This window comes from Canis aureus, chromosome 28 (genome assembly GCF_053574225.1).
Source record: "Canis aureus isolate CA01 chromosome 28, VMU_Caureus_v.1.0, whole genome shotgun sequence".
In the NCBI taxonomy this organism is placed as follows: domain Eukaryota; kingdom Metazoa; phylum Chordata; class Mammalia; order Carnivora; family Canidae; genus Canis; species Canis aureus.
In genome coordinates, this window is record NC_135638.1 from 27,192,171 (window position 1) to 27,214,428 (window position 22,258).

Below are 22,258 nucleotides of genomic sequence, written 5' to 3' on the forward strand. Positions count from 1 at the left end.
AAAAGAGGGTGTTGTTAAGAATTATTCTAGGACAACTGATATGACTGGGATATAGTATTACCCTATTTACAGAGTACTTTGAATTCATCTTTCTCTTATTATAACTGTAGAAAATGATTTATAAACTCCTTTTGGTAGCACTTTCATATAAAGGCTTTTCTCCTCAGTCCCCATTTGAAAATTATATATAAAGAGAAATGTCTTCAGGAGCTATGTGCATTTTGATCCAGGAACACAAAAGCTGCAAATGAGAATTATAACAAACACATTCTCAAACCTTGACACAGTCACCTGTTCCCCCATTCATTTATTCATTCACAGGATAATTATTGAGAAACTATTGGACTTGGGATGTATTGATTAGCAAGACCCACACACTTCACTGCCTTCTGAATCTATCATCTCATGAGTAGACAGTTGGATAATGTAAATATAAGGTTAAGGATGGCTCATGGTGCCATGGCAATACCTAGGAAGAGTACCAAGTCCAGATGTGCGGTGAGGGAGTGTTTGGGATCAGCTTCCAGGAGCAGCAAGAACTTGATGATGATTTCATATTCAAGCGAAAGAAGGTCTAGAGATGGTGTGTAAGATGGAGAAAAAAAAGGAGGGGATGAAGAAGTTTTCAGACAGAAAGAATAGCAAACACACAGACCCTACAAGAGATCAAGGGAGCTAAAGCTGTAGTTTGGTGTAGCTTGGGAATTTGCTGGGCAGTAGTGGGAGAGAATATAAAAAGATAGCAGAATATTTGGGGCTTAAGGAGGAGACTAATTTGGAACCAGGACTGAACTATACAAGAAACAGCAGTGACCTGAATTAGGGAAGTGAGAATGAAAACATTACACCATCAGATTTGAGGAAATTTCCAAACACCATATTGTAGTCTTCATGTTAGGCAAGAAAAAAGAGAGCATTGGTTCCCAATATCTAGATCTTTTAAACCAGGTATTTCTACTTGTGAGATATAATGTATGTTTGGCTGCAATGGCAAGAGTGTTGCCGCCATAGCACTGACAGATGATACCTAACATTTGCATCCAGTTGGGGAGAAGCTGGTTCTCTTCCTTCAGACCTAAGCACTCCACAGAGGGTTTTCCATCATCCTCAATCTCCTGTTCGGGGTTGTAGAATGATTTCAGTTTTTACTTTCTATCTCTATCTTTTGTATTGCATTTTGAAAGAAAATTTTATTTAAAATTTTAAAACAAAATTTTAATTTTGTTTAAAACAAAAGTATTGTCCTGGGATATAAAAAAATCCCTTGATAGGTTGTAGCTCCAGGGCAGGTGGAAACCACTGTGAAGTTATCCAGGACATGTCCTATGATTACAATTGTGGTTTGGATGTAAATACATAAGTACAGTACTAATCAGTTCCATGAATGCATACTTTGCTAGAGAGCCAGGATCATGCACAGACTGAAACCAAAAAAATCCTCTGAGTTCCAAACTCTTCTCTCAGGGATAGACAACTGAGGACAGAGACACAGTTCCTTAAGTGGTAGCTCCTCCTTTCTTACTTCCTCCCTCTTCCTTTGACTTTTTCTCACATGGCATTGAGACCCTTTCTTTTCCTTTCACATACTGGCCCAGTCCTGACTTCAGTTACTCTCTCATTGCATATAGTCAAATGGCAGCTGGAGAATTTTTAAAAATTGTCAAAATCATTAGTTACTAAATAGTCTTCTTTAAATTTGTCTTAGTGGGTTTGGTTCCAGCAACACAGAAAGCAAATTATTTCCTACACTTAATTCTGCTTCTTTCACAAGAAATGCATATATGGATCTGCATATATACTTTAGCATAATTCTGTTAAAGTATAGTTGAGAACCAAAATTTTTATTGATCATTCACTGTATGGGGGACATTGTGCTAGATACCAGTATTTGAAGAACATTACTGCTCTTCTGTTGCTCTTTGGGAAGTCACAACCTTGTAAGGTGATTACAACACGTCATCAGATCATGCACAAGCTAAGAAAGGTGTTAGATGACGTTCTGTGGATGTTCAGGAAAATGCTTTCTTATGAACTTGAAAATACTTCTGTTGAATTTTTTTAGTCTCAATTCCTCTTTCATTTGTATAAATAGGGTATGTGTGTACATGCATACATGGCAAAAAATATGTTAGGGATTTTCTGAAGAAAGTCAAGAAATGAAAGAATATTGTGAGAAAAAACTACTTAAGCTCTAAAGAGTCCCTAATTTTCCATGATTTCCTGAGGCCCACCAGCTGCTGCCTATGTCTTGGACTGGAAGAAGGCTCACAGGACCCTCTAATCTGTCATGAAATATTTTTACAGACCAAAGGGCCTTTCTTTGTTTGGGATCATTGGCCCTATGATAATCCTATAAAACTGGAAGTCCTCTCATATGCATTTTTTATTCCCATCTTCTGACAGAGGGTTTGACCAAAAACTTTTTTAACAAATAGTAGGCAGTAATGATAATATTTATCTTTTAAATTTAATTTTAAAAATAAATAACATTAAACATAAATACTAAATAATAAATATAACATCACCTGATAATTATCATCTAGCATTTATTAAGTGCTTTATAAACACAAATCATTTTTCTAAGCAAAGTGTAGCTAATTGAAATCTTCACAGCAATCTTTGAGGAGGATTTTATGATCTCCCTTTTACAGATAAGGAGATGGGTCAGAGAGGCTGGGTAACTTCATCTTGGCATGAGCTCAGAAGTGATATATTCACTCCCAGACATCCTGATACCAAAGCTGGTTTTCTTGACACCATGTTAAGGAAGAAATAAATGAATGAATTAAAATCTTTTTTTTTTAAACTTTTATTTATTTATTTACGATAGTCACAGAGAGAGAGAGAGAGAGAGAGGCAGAGACAGAAGCAGTCTCCATGCAGGGAGCCCGACGTGGGATTCGATCCCGGGTCTCCAGGATCGCGCCCTGGGCCAAAGGCAGGCGCTAAGCCTCTGCGCCACCCAGGGATCCCGAATGAATTAAAATCTTTTCCAGGAGTCTTAAACCTAGCAGGCCAAGATTTAAGCTGAATCTTTCTTTAGGTTCTTCTTAAGTATTTACCTAAACTTAGCTACGAGATTACAGTTCAGATTTCCTATAGTTCAAATTCACAGGCAAACAACTTATACCTTTCTACAGCCAAGAAGAAAAAAGAAGAAAGAATGCCATGAAATCCCAGCTTACCTTATTCTATAAATGGTGAATACCAGTAACTTCTCTATAGGTTTTCTCATGCATCTGTGTTTTTAAGAACAAAAGGTCTGTCCTTTTATTACTAAGGCAAAAGTTCCAAACACCTAAGATAAACAAATCTTACTATGGAGTTATTTTTAAAGATAGATCATTGATTCTTCTTAATGAAATTTCCCAACAGAGAAATGCACAGTATTACTAGATTTTTGACTCCTTCTTCCTCCCTACTTGGTATTTTGATTTGTTGCTGCCCTATTTTCTCCATTTTTATAGTTTCCTATTACTTTCATCTAAGTTCTCCCATACCTATAAGTTGTCTATAAAGAAAGCAAGAAAGATATTAAAAATAAGAGCATTTTCCAGGTGGGTTCTCCCAAGCTCTCGGCTCTCTCGTTAGAGTAAAGATTTTACAGTTACATCTGCATGGTTCTTAAAAAAAATGAAAAGGTAGGTAAAGGGGAAAGATAGAAAACAGTCCGGGATATGTCAGCACTCCTCATCACCATCGTCCAGATGTACAGTGACATTAGAAAATGGTACAAAGACCCATGGTGAGATAAAGCATGTGTGCACTAGAGCAGAACATCCCAACTCCCTTTACAAAAGCATCAAAAGCACCTGTCCTTCTAAAACTGAAGATGCCCTTATCTATAAATGTGTCAGGGTAAAAGTATTCATTTCATATTCATAGGTTATATTATGGTTTTATGGGATTCAATTAGTTAACAAGAATTAAGGAAAGGACACAATTCATCATTGGTCTCTAAACAAGCAACCTGAAATAAGACAAGGAGCAAGCGAGAAAAGTCTATTTCATTTCATGTAGCTGTAAAGTTGCTTTAGGAGTTTATTTTTATTCAAATTCTCTAATTTTTTATATTTGCTAATTAGATAAATGCTGTCCAATACTTACCTAACTGCAAGTATAAACATCTGTATAGAATTGTTAAATAAATGGTCTCTGAGTCACTTCTGCTTTCAGAATAACATTTCACATTATTTTTGGACTAAGAAAAATTAACCATGTAAACTCAACTCAGAATTTTAAAAAAATATTTATTTGGGGCTCCTGGGTGGCTCATTTGTTGAGTGTCTGCCTTCAGCTCAGGTCATGAGCCCCACATCAGCCTCCCTGTTCCGACTCACTGCTCGGTGGGGCACTTGCTTCTCCCTCTCCCTCTGCCACTCCCCGTGCTTGTGCTTGCTCTCTCTCTCTCTCTCTCTCTCTCTCTCTCTGTTTCTCTCTGTGTGTGTCAATAAATAAAATTTTAAAAAACTCAATACAAAACAAAAAAAAAGTTTATTTATTTGAGAGAAAGAGAGCATAAGCATGAGCAGAGGGAGGGGCAGAGAGAGAGAGGGAGAGAATCTCAGTTTCCTCTTTGACTATGAAGCCTGATATAGGGCTTGCTCTCAAAAATCTGAGATCATGACCTGAGCTGAAACCAAGAGTCAAACACTCAACTGATTAAGCCACCCAGATGTCCCTCAGCTCAAAATGTTTTAAAATTATCTTCCACTCATCTTGATCCATTTGCTATGAAATAGGAAGGATGGGAAAAAAGATGCCTAAATATGTAAAATTAAAAATTCCCTCATAAATTAAAAAACTGATATTTGAAATTATACCCATATTTGATTAACCCAAGGTACAATTCCAAGGCAAATAATGTGTCTGGGAGAAGTCATTTTGGTTCCTGAATTAATGACATTATTTTACATATGGAAAGATAATAAATCAATATCCTGAAGAAAATAGGACAGTTTACTTCTCATGGGAATTAATTGAACAATAGGGAAATTTTGTGTTATGCTTATATCATTAAATGAAATGCTTACCTAATTAAAGAAATCCTTCCCTAGAAGACCTATATATTTCTAAGAGTAGAAACAAAATAGCTCTTAGGGCAAGGAACTCAGCAACAACCACATATTCATCCATCCAGAGATGGATACTCAGCATGTTGTATGCGCCGGGAGCCCTTCTATGCATGAAAGATAGAGCAGCAGCAAGAGAGGTGAGCCCCAGTGGGGCTGAGATACACATTAGGAAGGATGCCTGATAAACAAGTCATCAGATAAGCAAGGCAATTTTAGTAGAAGACAGGTTCTATTTGGAAAATGACACAAGGTACGGGGATAGAGTATCCAGGGGAGGCCAAACTGAATTGAGAAATAGAGAAAGAACTTTCTAAGAAATAGGATTTGAGTTGGACCACAGGGTAAGGTACAAGCTGTGCAAAGATATGAAGAAAGAGTACTCTAGGCAGAAGGCAGAGCAGGTACCCAGATTGGGAAGTGGGAGTGGGCGGCAAGTTAGAGCCAACAAGTGAGGCAAGAAATGATGCAATGAAATGAAGGAGGGAGGCAAGAAATGAAAGCAAATCTCTTCAGGCTAACAAAGATTTTACAGATAGGCAGCTCACTTGAATGTGTAGAGTCTGGCACCAGGCCTCCCTCTAGGGCTTTGCAAGCTGAATTCAGCCCACCCCATACACAAACATCCTGACAATAAGACCAAACCAATATCTCTCAAACTTGTCAATGACACTATTCACCTTTTTCTACATGCTCTTCCTAATTGTCTAGCTGACCCTCTCAATCCCTGGTCTACCAATCTGCAATGCACCCCCAGACTCCTTGGCACATTTAGCTTCAAGCAACAGTGCTTTCTCAGGCACTATTTTGTCTTGGGTTACTGATTTCAAACACTATCTGATGGAAAAAAATACTCCTTTCCTTAGTCCAGGGCCAGAAGAGACTAGAGTAGCCAAGCCTGTCTACTCAGCTTCCTGCTGAGTAAAGGGAACTGGAAAAAAGGAAGACACCCCACTTCCCATTGTAGTCAGGGAAGTGATGGCTGGATGTAATGAAGGATTTATGGGAAGGAAGAATTTCCTCCACAGGATAGAATCCAGAGCCACAGGAGCCTAGTAAGGACATAAATGCTAATGGAGGCAAAGGCCATGCTGTGACCTGACATCATGACCTTGTTCTTCCTCTCCACATCACAGGGGATGGCAGCTTTGCTTAGTGTACAAAGTCCTATATCTTTTCTGGTGAGGCTGCTATTGGAAGTTGTCTCCACCACTAGACTATAACCTACAGAAACTATGTTGTACTCATCTTTACATCTTCAGTGGGTAGCACATAGTACTAGTTGCTCAAGTAATACGTATTAAATAATTAGAGGTATACAATGATTTATGCTTCGTAATGTTCATCACAGCATTATAATGGAAAAATGCCTAAGCATCCAAAGATGAGGTCAATTTTGGTACAACTATGATACAGAGTATTATATGATTAAAATTATATTTTAGAAAAACATGCATTATAAAGAAAGTGATTCATAATGAACACCTAAATTTAATAAAATATAAAATTTGTGTACTAAAATAAAATTATAGAGAACAGTGTGTTCACATGTGAGAAAGGGAGGGAAAGGGAGGAATCAAGAGAAAGACAGAACTTTGCATCTTCCATTTCCCCTTCAGATTGATTTTTGACTTTACTCAACAGTGTGACATATAGTCTAGTTTGCGTGGGACACTCTTAGTTTATGCTTATTGTCCTGAGATTTTTGGCATTATGAGTAATTCACTCCTTCTCACTTTAAGAAGTGTCCTTGGGATCCCTGGGTGGCGCAGCGGTTTGGCGCCTGCCTTTGGCCCAGGGCGCGATCCTGGAGACCCGGGATCGAATCCCACGTTGGGCTCCCGGTGCATGGAGCCTGCTTCTCCCTCTGCCTGTGTCTCTGCCTCTCTCTCTCTCTGTGTGACTATCATAAATAAATAAAAATTAAAAAAAAAAAAAGAAGTGTCCTTATTCTTTCAATAGATTTTAAAGTCACCCTTAGCTCTGCATCTATCCAGGAGGCCTTGCAGTATGGATAGCAATGGCCTGGCTTCTAGCCAGGTTGGTCCAGAAACAGCACTGGTAGGTGGTTGACAGTAGTGGGAGGCCAAAGAGGTGGAAGAGTTTATTCCCCCAGGTTCATCCTGGCAAAACCATTCTGGGCCTGTTGTATCTTTCCACCAAAAGACCAGGTAGCCATCTTCACACAGTTTCTCCACCTCTAGGTCTCAGGAACCTCTTGTTCCCGTTACGACTTTAAGCTTCTAGGTACTAAGAGGTTTCTGCTCTCTATATTGCCCATTCTATTTTCCCTACAGCCAACCCATATCTTTGTAAATAATCTCTTTATGAAACTCTCTTCAAACTGTCCCAATGTGAATGTGCTATCTGTGTTCTGCTGATAACTGGGCTGATTGCTAGGTAGAGACAGCAGCAGAGAGAGGCATAAAGACACAGAAAAAGGGAAAAGGAGTCACCAAAATGTTCTCCATGGTTATTTCAGTGGGGCAAAATACCTGGGTAGTATTTGTAGGGTGGCCTCTGTTTGTGCTTTTGTTTTGAAAGTTTTCTAATTTTTCTCCATTTGGCATGTATTTAGTATTTGGAGAAAAAGTACAAAAGAAGGTACAAATTTGAACAAACTAATAAATTATTGAACTACACTTCTCCTACCTCTAGAATCAGAGTTCATGTTGAAACATGATTCATGTTTAAATTCAAACGTGATGCTTGTGAGCATTGCTTATTTAAAGAGCATTGTTAAGGGGTGCCTGGCTGGCTCAGGTGGTTAAGCATCTGCCTTTAGCTCAGGCCCTGATCCCAGGGTCCTGGGGATCCAGTCTCGCATGGTCCGGTGGTGATGGTGGTGGGGGCTGCTCCTCAGGGAATCTGCTTCTCCCTCTGCCCCTCCCCCCGCTCATGCTTTCTGCCTCTCTCTCTCTCTCTCTCTCAAAAATAAATAAAACTCTTTTAAAAAAAAATTGTTAGGGCGACCCCGGTGGCTTAGCAGTTCAGCCCAGGGTGTGATTCTGGAGACCCAGGATCGAGTCCCATGTTGAGCTCCCTGCATGGAGCCTGCTTCTCCCTCTGCCTGGGTCTCTGCCTCCCTCTCTCTCTCTCTCTCTCTCTCCCTCCCTCCCTCTCTCTCTGTATCAAAATAAATAATAAAAATCTAAAAATATAAAGAATTGTTATTATACTTGACATTTATTGAAACATCACCATGACATTCTATGTACATTATTTAATCTTTACAACAACCAAAAGGTAGATGTTATTAAATCTGTTATAAACAAGAAAATGAAACCTCCGAGAAATTCTGTCACCTGCCCAAGGCCATTTAGGTAAGAAGAGGCAAAGCCAAGATTTAAACTCACACTCTCAGCCACTGTACTACACTTCCTTCCATAAATAATATAGACATGAACATAGACAAGTTAATTAAAGCATGGCATAAAATGCCTTTGAGAACAGAACGTTCTTTTGTTCTAAGAAAAAAATTAATTGGTCTTTTGATTATGCAAAGCAAGAAAAATTCTATTCTCCTGTCTTTAGAGAATGGGCCTTGAATAGGAGAGCTATGCTCAAGAGTACTCCTGTTAGCAGCGACCCCAGAGCTTAGAGACATGGTGACACCTAAGATTAAGAAGAAAAGCTGCCAGCAGACTACCACTAGTAGAAAGGCCAGGCTTCTGAATTTTGAGATTCCTTTCTACTAGGTAATATTTGCATGTTTTCTGCACTGTAATACCCAGTTATTCCCCAGTCTTCTGTATATCTCGTTAAATAGTATGGTTGATTCTCATCTAACCTGGGATGAATTAACTATAATCTGTTTCCTCACTAAGGATAAAGTGGCTTAAGGGAAGCAAGAGAAGGCCAGCATTGGTGTGGAGCAGTGGTCCAGCATGAGACTACTTGTTGGGAGCAGGGGACCTTCAGAACCCATCTTTGGAACATTTACACATTCCCTGGAGATTCCTAAATATACATGGTGTGACAACCTTAGTGGAAGACTGGATTTCCTATAGTTAAGCAAGGTGGTGGTTCTTGCCACATTAATTTGAGTATAAAACAGGAAATGTGACCTCAGTTTGTAGTTCGTTTTTAGGAGTATCTAAATACAAAATATGTGTTTTTAATCTTGGCTCATCTCATAAATAAAAAATTATTTATCGATTTAGTTTCTTTGACAATTGAGTATGGTAGAGGCATTTATTGATTCTATCCCTTCCAAAATGAATTGCGGTATCCGCTTGTGAAACTTTAAAGTGTTACAGTTGACCCTTGAACAACATGTGTTTAAACTGTGATGGTCCACTTATGCACAGATTTTTTTCAATAAATACATTACAGAACTGTGAATGTGTTTTCTCTTCCTTAGGATTTTCTTTTTTTTTTTTTAATTAAAAAAATTTTTTTTTCCTTAGGATTTTCTTAATAACATTTTCTTTTCTCTGGCTTACTTGATTTTAAGACTACAGTATACAGTACATATAATATGCAAAATATGTGTTGGTTGACTTTATGCTATCAGTAGGCTTCTGGTCAATAGTAGTTCTCTGAGAAGTTAAGTTTTGGGGAAGTCAAAAGCTACTCATGGATTTTTCACTGCATGGGGATTAGCATCCCTAGCCCCTATGTTGTTCAAAGCTCAATTGTACAAATATGTATCTGTTTTTCTTTCAGCTTTCCTCAAATTTATAAGAAGATTTGTCTTGCAAGAAGCATTTTCAAAAGATTTCTGAGGTCAAATAAGACTGAGAATGATCATGTATAATAACTTCTTAGATAGTCACAATGTATATCTGTAAATTAAACATCCTGAACATCCTAATACCTTTACACAACTTATAGTCCTAGAGTTCCTTGATGCACACCTATAAATACTGTTCTAGTATTTTCTATTGCTTTGTCTCATTATTGCAATATCAACAAGACAAAAAAATAAGTGGAATTATTGCTTCATAGTAAATGCTACTGTGTTTTAGGGAAAGTACCCCTAATGCATCTTATTTTCAAAATTGCCTGGGCAATTGCAAGCATAGTTTTGCTCACCAAAAAAATTAGAATAATTCTGTTACATTTTAAAATCTCCCCTATTAGTATCCTTATTATGTTCACATGAATTAATTTGGAAATAAAATTTGCATATTAAAAATAGTAAATCCTCTAATTCAGAAACTTTATATTTCACTCAATTTGTTCAATTCTGTTGCACTGTTGCACTTGCCATCTACACTAAGAAATTTCAGTTTTCCTCACATAATTCCTATACATTTTTGTTAACTTATTCCTAAGTTTTCAGGAATCAAATTGCTATCCATTATTTTTAGGTGATTATTATTAATATGTAGTAAATTCAATATTTTATATTACTTCATAATCTGCCATATTATCCAACACCCATATTAATCCTAGTAGTTCTTACAGTTTATTCCCTTATGTTTAACTAAAATAAAAATAACAAAGATACTTGTCAGCTAATTTCCAGCATCTATACCCATTATACATTTTTTTCTTGCCTTATTATATTAGATAGGATTTCCAGAGCAAAATTTACCAATAGTCTTGAAAGTCACATATAAGAGTCATTTATAGCAAATGACTTTAATGATTATCTAAAAGCAGGGGACAATAGGCTAAGATTATGATGTGGAGCTAATCTCTCAAGGGGTATTGTCCTTTTCTTCAGACTACATCCTAATTGAATTTGCTTTACAAAGTAACATTACTGTTGCTAAGTAATGGGAACTCAATAGGAGATGACTGGAAAAGCCCTGAAGATATCACATTTTTAATTCCTTAAAATATTCCCAGATATCCTCATTGCAATTACCAAGAACATATATACTCAAATCTGGGCATTAAACATAAAAAGAAACACCAGAGTTGTTTCCAGTCTTACAAATAGTGCTGCAATAACTAAAAGTGTATGTGTTTTTTCAAGAGTGCCATGTGTGCATGAGAGTATATTAGTAGGATATTAACTTACCACTGTCCTAATTCAGGTCTTTGTCTTTATTCATCATCATCTGAGGTCAATACACAGTATTCCTTCTACTATCATATCCCCCAAATCCTTGTTAAATTTGATCTGCACACAAGAGTTGGAGTATTTTATTTGAAATACAAATCTTACTGAGTGAATATACTGATGAAACCTTTAAATACTCATTCTATTGGGTTAGCTTAAGCTCCTGAATTGGCATACAAGGCTCTACGTGGTCTGATCCTATGTTTTCCTTTAACACTCAGCTTCATGCTCTACCTCCCCCTGTACTTGTTCCATGCACACAACCACTGTTGCACTTGCCAAGCCTCTGCTCAAATCTCTACTCTATGCAGAATGTCTTCCCCATCTTTGCCTACTTCTCCTGTTAGATTCAACAGAGGTAGTACCTCTTTCAAGAAGCCTCTCCTATCTTTTAGTCATCTTCTGCACTGGTCAAGTCAGGTTAACTTTATCTATCTGTGATCCAGTAAGATTTGTGCCTATTTCTATTACTGCATTTAGGTTGTTTTTATAAGTAGGTGTTATAATGTCTATCAACTTGAGGTCAGGGGCTATGCTATATTTTTTGTATTTGTATTCTTTGTCCCTAGCACAGTGCTTGGCATATAGAGAGCACTCATAAGAGTTTCTTTTAAATTAAAGAAAGAAACAGAAACAAAGATATTTTAAAAATAAGTTATTCAAATTTATTGTTTCTTTTTAGGAGTTCTGTTGCCACTTATGCACCAGGAATCACATCTCATCATAGACCAGGCATCACATCTGAAGTCTTAAGATCGTACTATTTCACAACACATATTCCTGAAGTTTCTTCCTCTAAATCATGTCTTAAAATGTTTCCCAATTGATTAAATTCTTTGGGGTAATATAAGTTGCAAAATATGTGTTGGTTGACTTTATGCTATCAGTAGGCTTCTAGTCGATAGTAGTTCTCTGAGAAGTTAAGTTTTGGGGAAGTCAAAAGCTACTCATGGATTTTTCACTGCATGGGGATTAGCATCCCTAGCCCCTATGGATGGATAAGTTGCAATCAAATTGCTTTTCATAAAACAAAACTTTTTAAAGCCCTTGTTTAAAAGAGATTTAATCTTCTGAATTTAAAATTCATAATATTTCATATTAGTTAGTGATATTTAATCATTTAATTTAGTCACAGCATGTTAAACATCTAATTTGGGCACTAATGTTCAATGGATTCTAGGAAAGTAGGGGTCTACACACTGAAAATTTATTAAACATTTATTATGTATCATGCTTACTGCTTTACACAACAAACTCAATCCTCAGAAAACCTCTATTAGTTGAGCGCCATTGTTCTAATTTTGCAAATGAGGAAATTGAGTCTCAAAGAGGTTAAATAACTCTCTCAATGAAGTGTTATTCTGCTTCTTTTTAGGAGTTATACTTGCCAAAATAAATGAGCTTCTTCATAAATATCTTCACTTCCTCATTCTTACCTGTGAAGTCATACCTTTTGCATCCTAAGAACTTTCCTCTTTTTCTTTTCATTAGGAACTTTATTATAGAGGTGAAAAGGCTAGTTTACACAACTGACTGTTGAGAAATCAGATAGGAAATAGCATTTGTTACACTAGTTCCTTATAAGTATGCCCTTGTGAATGACAGGCAGATCCATGACAATTTTAGACTCCAAGCAGCAGTCCCTGATCACCTGAATAATGCACTCCATAGAGCCTTTCTTCAACACATGAAGTCTTTCTTCACTAGGAATATTCCATCTGCCCTATACAGAACTCAAATATCAGCAAGCTTTATCAACCTGAAACATAGTTAAGAAACAGAAAACAACCAAAAGTGCTTTGAATCTATTGACATATTAAACAGAAGACAGTAGACTGGAGTTCCTTCACCTTGCTGATATGTATACCTCCTTTCCTTACTCATAGGACATTTACTCCTTTGAAGCAGCTGCTTTTGGAAAGTTTGTGCTGTTAGCAAAATCCATGTCATATAAATAGCAGAAAATCACCAGAGAGAAAAGCAGCCACTCTTCTCAGATATATTCACGATCACAAGAAATGGCAATTGAGAGCAAGGAAACATACCAGGAAACTGCAGAAGCATGTGAAATGCTAATATCAATTAACAAAGCATTTAAGGTGTGTCTAGGATCAACACATTAGATTATCTTTCAAGTTGAGGGAGGGCCTTCTTACACTGCTGGTGGGAATGCAAGGTGGTACAGCCACTCTGGAAAACAGTACGGAGGTTCCTCAAAAAGTTAAAAATAGAGCAATTGTACTACTAGGTACTTATCCAAATGATATGAACATAGTGATCCAAAGGGGCACCTGCACCCCAATGTTTATAGCCTCAATGTCCACAATAACCAAACTATGGAAAGAGCCCAGATGTCCATTGACAGATGAATGAAGAAGATGTGGTGTATAGATATACAGTGGAACATTACTCAGCCATCAAGATATAAAATCTTACCATTTGCAACAATATAGATGGAACTAGAGGATATTATGCTAAACAAAATAAATCAGAGAAAGATAATTATCATATGATTTCACTCATATGTGGAATATAAGAAACAAAACAGAGGATCATAGGGGAAAGTAGGGGAAGCTGAATGGGAAGAAACCAGTAAGGGAGAAAAACCACGGAGAGACTTAATTACAGGAGACAAACTGAGGGTTGTCGGAGGGGAGGGAGGGAGGGGGATGGGATAACTGGGTCCCCCAGTGGGCATTAAGGAGGGTACGTGATGTCATGAGCACTGGGTGTTATATGCAACTGATGAATCCCTGACCTCTACCTCTGAAATTAATAATATAGTACATGTTAATTAATTGAATTTAAATTTTAAAAAAATTTTAAAAGATTATCTTTCAAGTTGAAATGTTCAAATAAGGATGTTATGAAAACAAGAACTTCTAATCAGTACTTACGGCTTCAGCTTAGGATTCTATAAACTGGTCCTCCACTGGTAATGACATGTTGAAATTGCAGTAAAGCTGTTTAGGACAAAGTATAAAGCAGATCTTGAGCAGTCCTACAATATTACAGGTCAGGAGTCACAACAGATAACAAATATGTTTTAATTAAAGGAAGCATATCATCTCAAACTGAAGCTTGCAGCAAACGTAGTCCTAGAGGTTAACTTCACAGGCAAGGTCTTCTTCAACATGGTTTACTTTCTTCCTTTCTCAAGTTTTCTTATGGAATAAGTGTGCTGTGTTGTTGTAAAATAGCTGTTTGGGAGGGTGTGCACATGTATGTTTGTGTGTGATTAATTTTTTCGTGGCAGAAAACTGCTATTGCTGATGAATTGATTTCATTTAACCAAATTAACTCTGTTAGTTACATGAAAGATTAGGCACTATTATCTTATACTGGTATGCAGAGAGTTACACAGAAGTATGAAATGTACATTGAGGGCCAATTACATATGAAGAACTACTGATAATTATGAGAGCTGGTTAATATTTCTGAATTATTAAGTCTGACAGCATAATCCTGCTTTCTGTGTTGTTTAGTCTATTGATACCAGATGCTTAATGCATAGTAAAATGTGACAGTGTAATAGAAGTTAAGGCTGTTCTGCAAAATAAAGAAAATTACTGTGTGGAACATGAAATGCAGCAGGCAGAAGCTGAAAGTTTGAATTGGTTTTAAACAAAAGGGTGGCTGCAAATCTGAAATGGTATTAAATTTCAAACATTATTGTACCTTATTTCTATGTGCATGGGGTATACAGGGCAAAGGTTGCCTTTCACCACAACAGCTGGTTAGAGATTACCCCTTCTCCTATCATGATTACTCTTTGACAAAGGCCATTTATATAGGAACATAATAATACACCTTCTATCAAATGCTGAAGCTGCTATATATACCTTCTAATAGCTCATGTTCCAAAGTCACTGGAATTTTCCCACCTGCGAGGGCATTATTTTGGGGTCATTGGTCATTTGCCATCAAGCTAATGTTCAACACAAGTTCAGTGAGGGTGCTGGTCAACTTTTTTTCTTAAATAGTCAAAACCACTTCCTATAAAGCAGCGTCAGCAATAATTGAGAACATGTACATAACTACATTTTTAAAATGCTAGTTATTAAATTCACTTAGTAGCACAAGGGAGAAAAAGTCACAAGAGCCAATTATACTTGATATGGTATAGATGATGATAAGAATGGATTAATATTCCTGAATTAATTCTGAAAGTACAATCATGATGTTTTCTTGTTTCGTCTGTTGATACCAGATGTTTCATACAGAACAAAATGTGACTGTAACATTATGTGCTATACATGTGGTTAGAAAATATAAAAAGTACATGCTATCGTTGTGAACATAAAGACATACATAGCATATAAGACAAAACAGATGTCAACTTCAAGATTTACACTCTCATTTAAAGTAGGAGAATCCCCCATAGAAAGTATGGGTAAAAGGGAATTTTCTATGGCAAACTAGATTGCATTTAATTTCTTGGATAATAAAATGTGTCACTTTTGTTAATTGGTATTATTAGTTCCAAAGGTGACAGGATGTGATATATCAGACTCTGACTACATAAATGGAAATTTCAGTTGGTACCAACCCTAGTTAGTGAAATTTCTTGATGATAATAGTTAAATAATGATATAAAATATGCTAAGTATACTACATATATTAACTAAATCTTCATAATACCCTGTGAGGTAGGAACTCTCATTGTCTTCATTTTACAGATAAATAGATATAAGTAAGTTAAGCAAGTTGCCCAATATCACACAGATATTAAGTGACAGAACTGAGATTTGAACCCAAGGGATCTGATTTCTGAAGCCACAGTCTTATAATATACATTAATACTATCACTACCAACAGCCTACCCTCAACACCCTCATTCTCCCCTTTTCCCTTACTTCCAGCCTAACATTGTTTAGAACACAAAGTCATGGCTCTAGCTGATGGGGAGACAGAATGCCTCTATCTTCTTACTAACAGAACATGGAGTAAAAAAATGCAACTATTATCACAAGCATACTTTTTTGTACGTTCTAATTACTTAACAATGGTTTATGCTTCATGCATAAATGAGCTCTTTCTGGTAAAATTCAAATTTACCACACCACTCAATTCTACCAACATTCATAAGCTAGTAGCTTACTCAAACATCAAATTTCAGTTTTAAAAGAACCTAAGCAATCATAGAAACAGAAAATGCTGAGACCAGAGATGTCTATAACTGATGTGCCAGGCTAATCAGTTAATCTTACACAAAAGGCAACAGTGGTTGTATCAGCATTTGTTGATCTTGAAATAAAAAACATATATATAAATTTCCAAAGAACTCTAGGTTGTTTATATAGAAGACAAATTCTATGGGCTTTTTTTTTTTTTTTGCTACTTTTTATTTTAGTTTCAAATTCTGAAAGATATTTTTAGTCAGAGATGTTATCTTAGCAAAATATTTTAATGAAAATAATGGTTTGGTATTTATAAAGAGATAATAATTCTTGTTCAAATTTGTTTTTATGTAGTTTGTATTCTTATAAACAACTGTCATCATAATTTCTTTTAGGAATAGGAATGTCCTTACAAACAAATGTTATGAAAAAGAAGGGATGATGCATTATATAACAAAAGTTTATGCATTTAGTTCTTTAATAAAGATTTTTTTCTGATAATATTACTATTATCTTGTAAATTTGGATGTTTAAATCTCTGGCAAAGCTAAAGACAATTATAATTGGAATTATGAACAAATGAAAAACATACCATGAAAGTAGGTATCCTCTAGAAGCTGATGATACAAATCAGAATTTGCATGCGTTAAGTTTTCTTTAGAGAATGTATACTTCAGTTAGAAAAGTTAAATGATAATTTCTTCACTTTTTATGAACTTTATTATCTAGTGCATTACCTTACAGTTGACAACTTTGAGATGAGGTAAATTATTCAGATATTTAATCCATTCTTCCATCTGAGGATCTTCACACATGTTGTGACTTGAGTATATTGTTTTGAAGTGTAGAGTTGGGTAGGTGAAGTGGATTTGGTATACTGGAAGTGAATATAATGTACTCTCAATACTTATGGATAAAGTTGTTCTCAAACAAGATAAACTAATAAAAGATTGATTATTTAGAAAAATATCTCACAAATCAAAGCCCCCAGAAAAATCTTATTAACTTTATATTAAAAATGTATCCAGAATTCGACTACTTCTTACTTCAACCTGGCAGGCAACCACCTGAAAGTCTCTATATTCTTATCTAGTCTGCCAAGAATGCAAGGCTCTGACCACTCCTTATTTGAGACATTTTTTAGAGTTGTATTTGCAGTAAGTAACCTGAAGGAATGGAACAATGTCACCCTCCAGGACAAAGAGCAAGTTTGCTTACTGCCTACTACTATAAAAGAGATGGATTTCCTAAGCTCAGTGTTCCTCAGCTGCAACACATGCCCACCAATTATGTAGCATTCATCTGGGCCCATCCATAATGCCTCCAAGGGACTTGGCAGGACAAGGCGAACCAACACAAACATGAAGCTCATGCTGCTTGTTGTGCCATGAGTAATAAAGTCCTTTGTCTCTGACCCAAGAGTCTCATGTCTTCTGCCAGAATCTATGAAACAGTAGCAGTTTAATATATTACTGTATAAGTAGGATAAAATCAAATCCTAGACCCCTGACATTCATCAAATACCACCCTAATCCAAAACACCATTGTCTCTTACCTGGATGATTGCAATAGTTTCCCCCATTGGTCTCCCTGCTTGTGCCCCTTGGCTGTCTGTTCTCAACACAAAACTCAGAATGATTCTGTTAAACATAAGTCTAGCTATTCATTCTTCCATGTAAAACTCTTCAGTGGATCCTTATCTTACTCTGAATGAAAGTCAAAGTCTTTCTATGAGCCAAAAGGCCCAACATTAGCTCTCTTAACTTCACCGATTATGACTTTCATCCATGTTCTTCTATCTGAACTGTCTTCTTTCCACCAGGTACACACCACTGTCTCTCAGTTGTTCACTAGGTTAGGCCCCTCACTTCCTGCAGGTATTTACTCACTTTCTCAGTAAACTCTTCTCTGCCTATCCTACATAAAACTTCCATAACTCTACTTGTCCCTCAATATTTCATGTTTTCCTTCCTAGTTTTATTTTTTACTTCATAGGCCTTATTACTTATTTATTTTGTTTATTTTCTGACTCCCTCACTAAGATAAGATATAATATCTTTGAAGGGAGGGAATATTTCATTTCTATATTTTTCAACATCTAGAACCTGATAGTGTCTGATACATCATAGCAATACATATATGTTGTATGAATGAAGAACGCTTGTGAAAAGTCAATGAATAACTCAATATAAAATAATAAAAAGTGTATTCAATATTATAATCTAATTGAGGCAAAAGATGGACCAAGGGATGGTAGATGATTCTTTCTAAAAGATATTGCTGCATAACATATCATTCCAAAGCTTATTGGCTTAAAACAACATTATTTCTCACAGTTCTGTGGCTTCACCATCCTCAGCTGGACAGCTGTTGATTAGGGTCTCTCATGTACTTGTGATCAGATGGAACATGGGGCTAATTATCTAACGTGGGCTGGACAAAGTGGCTCACTCATAGAACTGGCAGCTGATGCTGGCTCTTGGCTGTGAGTTAAGCTTAGACTGTAACTTGAGCACCCATCCATGGTTGCTGGGTTCTGAAAGAAGATCCCATAGTCAGTGTTCCAAGAATCAGGAAAAAGAAACTCCCAACCCTATGAAGGGCTACATCCAGAATTAGCTCAGCATCACTTCTACTATATTCTATTGGCTGGAGCAATCACAAGACTCACCCAGATTAAAGGGGATAAAGACATAGGCTCTACCTTTTATTGGTGAAGTGGCAAGAATAGCACGTGAAATGGAGAGATTGTTGCAGCTATCTTTGTAAAATGCAGTCTGCCCCAGTGATTTTCAAAGAAGAATGAACTATGAGGTTAGAAATGCAAATTTAACAATATTCACTTAGGCTAAGTAAGGGAAATACCCTGATTTTAGCAGGAAATAATGTTCCATTAATTAGAAAGTTGGACTTTACTTTGTTACAGGAAAAGTTTGAGATTTTTTTTCCTGGTCTAAGGAATATTCCTCCTTAAAACCATTCGTTTCCTTATGCCTTTTTTTCTCCCCTTGCCAAATCACACATTTGATTCCCTATTGATACCCTCAAGAAAGAGTTAAAGTATTTCTTGAGGAGGAAAATTAACACTTGGTGTTCTGACCCATCTCTTGTCACTTTGTTCAATGTGAATCTAATTCTAGACAATCTGATCTATTTTGATCCATATAAAATAAAATTTCTCCATCTACAAATCCAGAATCCACTGGCCTCACTAACAAATTATCACTTTGTCAGGTGTATATCAGGAACCAACTAATCATCAATGTTGTATTTATACTACTTCTGCCTAAGGTTCTTGGGTTTCAATATTAAGTACCATTTTTTTTATAAAGTAGATGACAATTCTATGGAAAACTGCCCATTTAAAATACAAAAAATCTTACTGCTCTAAGTTATCTATTCAATATAGAATGTAGTCATTGTCTCCTTACATTCTATACATCTGGTAAGAGGATTTATTAAAAACTTAACACTTAATGAGTTCTTACTACATGCTAGGCATTGTGTTAAATGCTTCACTTGCATTATCTCACAAATGCATGAGTTCTATTATTTTCAATCTTTTACAGATTGGAAAAGCTAAAGAACTTGCTATAAGCTACTTGGCTAGTGGTAGATGCTAAATGGCCCTATTTCTTTAATTATTTCTCCACAGACTATCTCACTTTATATTTTTTTCTTGTTTGCAAATTATATGCAAAGCTTAAGAAAGTAAGAATTAACTACAAAAGTATTTTATGCCTACAATGCCAGTGTCAGCATTTAGTGTGATTTGTATTTTATATACATATTAAATGTAACAATAAATTTATATATATTTATATATGTATATATACCTATTATTATAATATGTTTTAAAAACTTAAAAGGAGTCTTTAAAAGCCCCAAATTAAATTTAGCTCTTCAGAAATACAGCTTTATTTGATGTTATTTACAAAAATATTGTTGAAAGAAAAAAATTCTGTTATCCCTTTATCCAAGGTAATCAATGGTCTTGGGAAAGTTAGCCTGCCTAATCTAATGATTTATACTCTACTAATTTGAGGAAAAAAATAGCCATTTATAGCAGTTTACTTTAGGAGAATATCTGATTAAACTATTCACTTATTAGCAGTAAACATATAAAATCTGTTGGAATTAATGCTATCACTGCTCTTATAAGTCTTAAGTGTTTAGATAGGATCTGAGAAGCTGATCTGCCTGATATTTGGAAGCTCTTAGAACTCTTCACCTGGCCAAGATGCTCTGATATTATGTCGGTGAGAGGTAGAAAGTGTTCCTTGACATAACGTAACCAATCAGAAAAAAACATTACTCATAACACTATTTGGGGTTATATCCTTTTTTTAAAACAATGAAAGCTTTAGTAAGTTACCATAATGTCAATATTCAGGGACATAACTTTCATTAAAACTAAGCAAAAATGCATAAGAAACCCTAATGATATGCTGGAGATCTACACAGTTATCCCCTACTGCCAATTCTTTGTTGGACATCTCACTTAAACTTATAGGAACACTCTAGTTGCCCATTTTACCTCTCAATTTTGAATGAGACTCATTATTTCTGATGCATTTCCATAGATAAAACTGCTTGAAACAGAACTGTTTTAGTAGGATTTCTGTCTCCATATGGCTGAGATTCAAAATGAATACAACTACACATCTGTCAGATGCAACTCATTTTTTAATGAGGCTTCAGAATGTTGTTACATTTCTGTTTGCTGGGTTCGCTGTGTGGCATCACTTCTTTTATGAGCTCAGTAAACTGACCATTTTTTTTTATTCTTCCTTAGTTTCTTTCATTTATTTACAGTAATCTGTCAAAAATCTAATGCATCCTTCAAGGCATGTGACATGTATAAATACACATTGTCATTTATCACCTCCCCCCCTTTCCATTCCCTCAAAGTAACCATTGCTTATAAAAATTGACCACTTTTCAGTTATTGGGTGAAAAAAATAGTTGGAGATGCTCAGAAGACAAATATAAAAATAAGAATTCTTAGATCTCATTGTATTGCATTTTATCTACAAATGTACGAAGTGTATATAAACAACAAGAGATTCTACAAGCAGTACAAATGTACAATATATAAAGGCATGTAAAAACAGCACATTTGGTCAAATCTACATAGAATGACTGTGATTCATAAATCATGTTGGAAAGGATTAAGTTTCTTTGTTCAAAAATATCATTTAGTACTTTGTGGAAATCTAAGAAAACTCAAGGAAGAAATATATGAAAATCAATTGTTTTTACACAAATCACATAAATTGCTTATATGATTATCAACAACAGGATATAAACAATCTTCATATCTTCCTCTCCTCAACCTTACTTGGCAGGGATCTACATTCTAATTGATGAAGATCAGTCAGCCTTGCCGAAAAATATGCTTATTTTATTCCCCCAATGACTACCACTGAAGACTGTGTGAAGATGACTTTCATCACTTTCATGACTGCTAGCCATTCCCTAGAAAACTGAAAGAATGATTGTTTCTACAATTCCTAAGAGATGTGCTATGTGATGTTTAGTTAAACTCAGGTAACTTCCCATCTTCCAGAGAATTTAATATGATGATTCTACTTTACCATTTCAGATTTTGGGGAAATCATCTCCCCAGTCACACTGACCATGCTCCTTACTTCTTAACCTCTTATGATGCCTAACTTATAAATTTACTTCTCCATAGATAGCAAGAGAAAACATCAAAGTTATCCTAAGAATTGTTTTTAGTAAATATTCTTGCATTTGATCCTTCATATACATATCAGCAAAATTTGGGGCAGCAGGTGGATTTTATTTGCTTTTTATGGCAGATACAGAACAGTACGACCCAGAGCCTCCCTTTAAGGAGCACCTGTGCCCAGCTGTGGGGAATGTGGTCAGTTACAGGCTCCAGGTCTCAACTCCTTTAAAGTCTGTCTCAGTTTCAGAGAGGGCCTCTCTCAAGAGCACATAATTCCAAAGTTGTTCACATTTAGTGACTATGTGAGATAGGGATATAATGGCCTGGATAATTTGACTCAGCAAGGGACACTCTG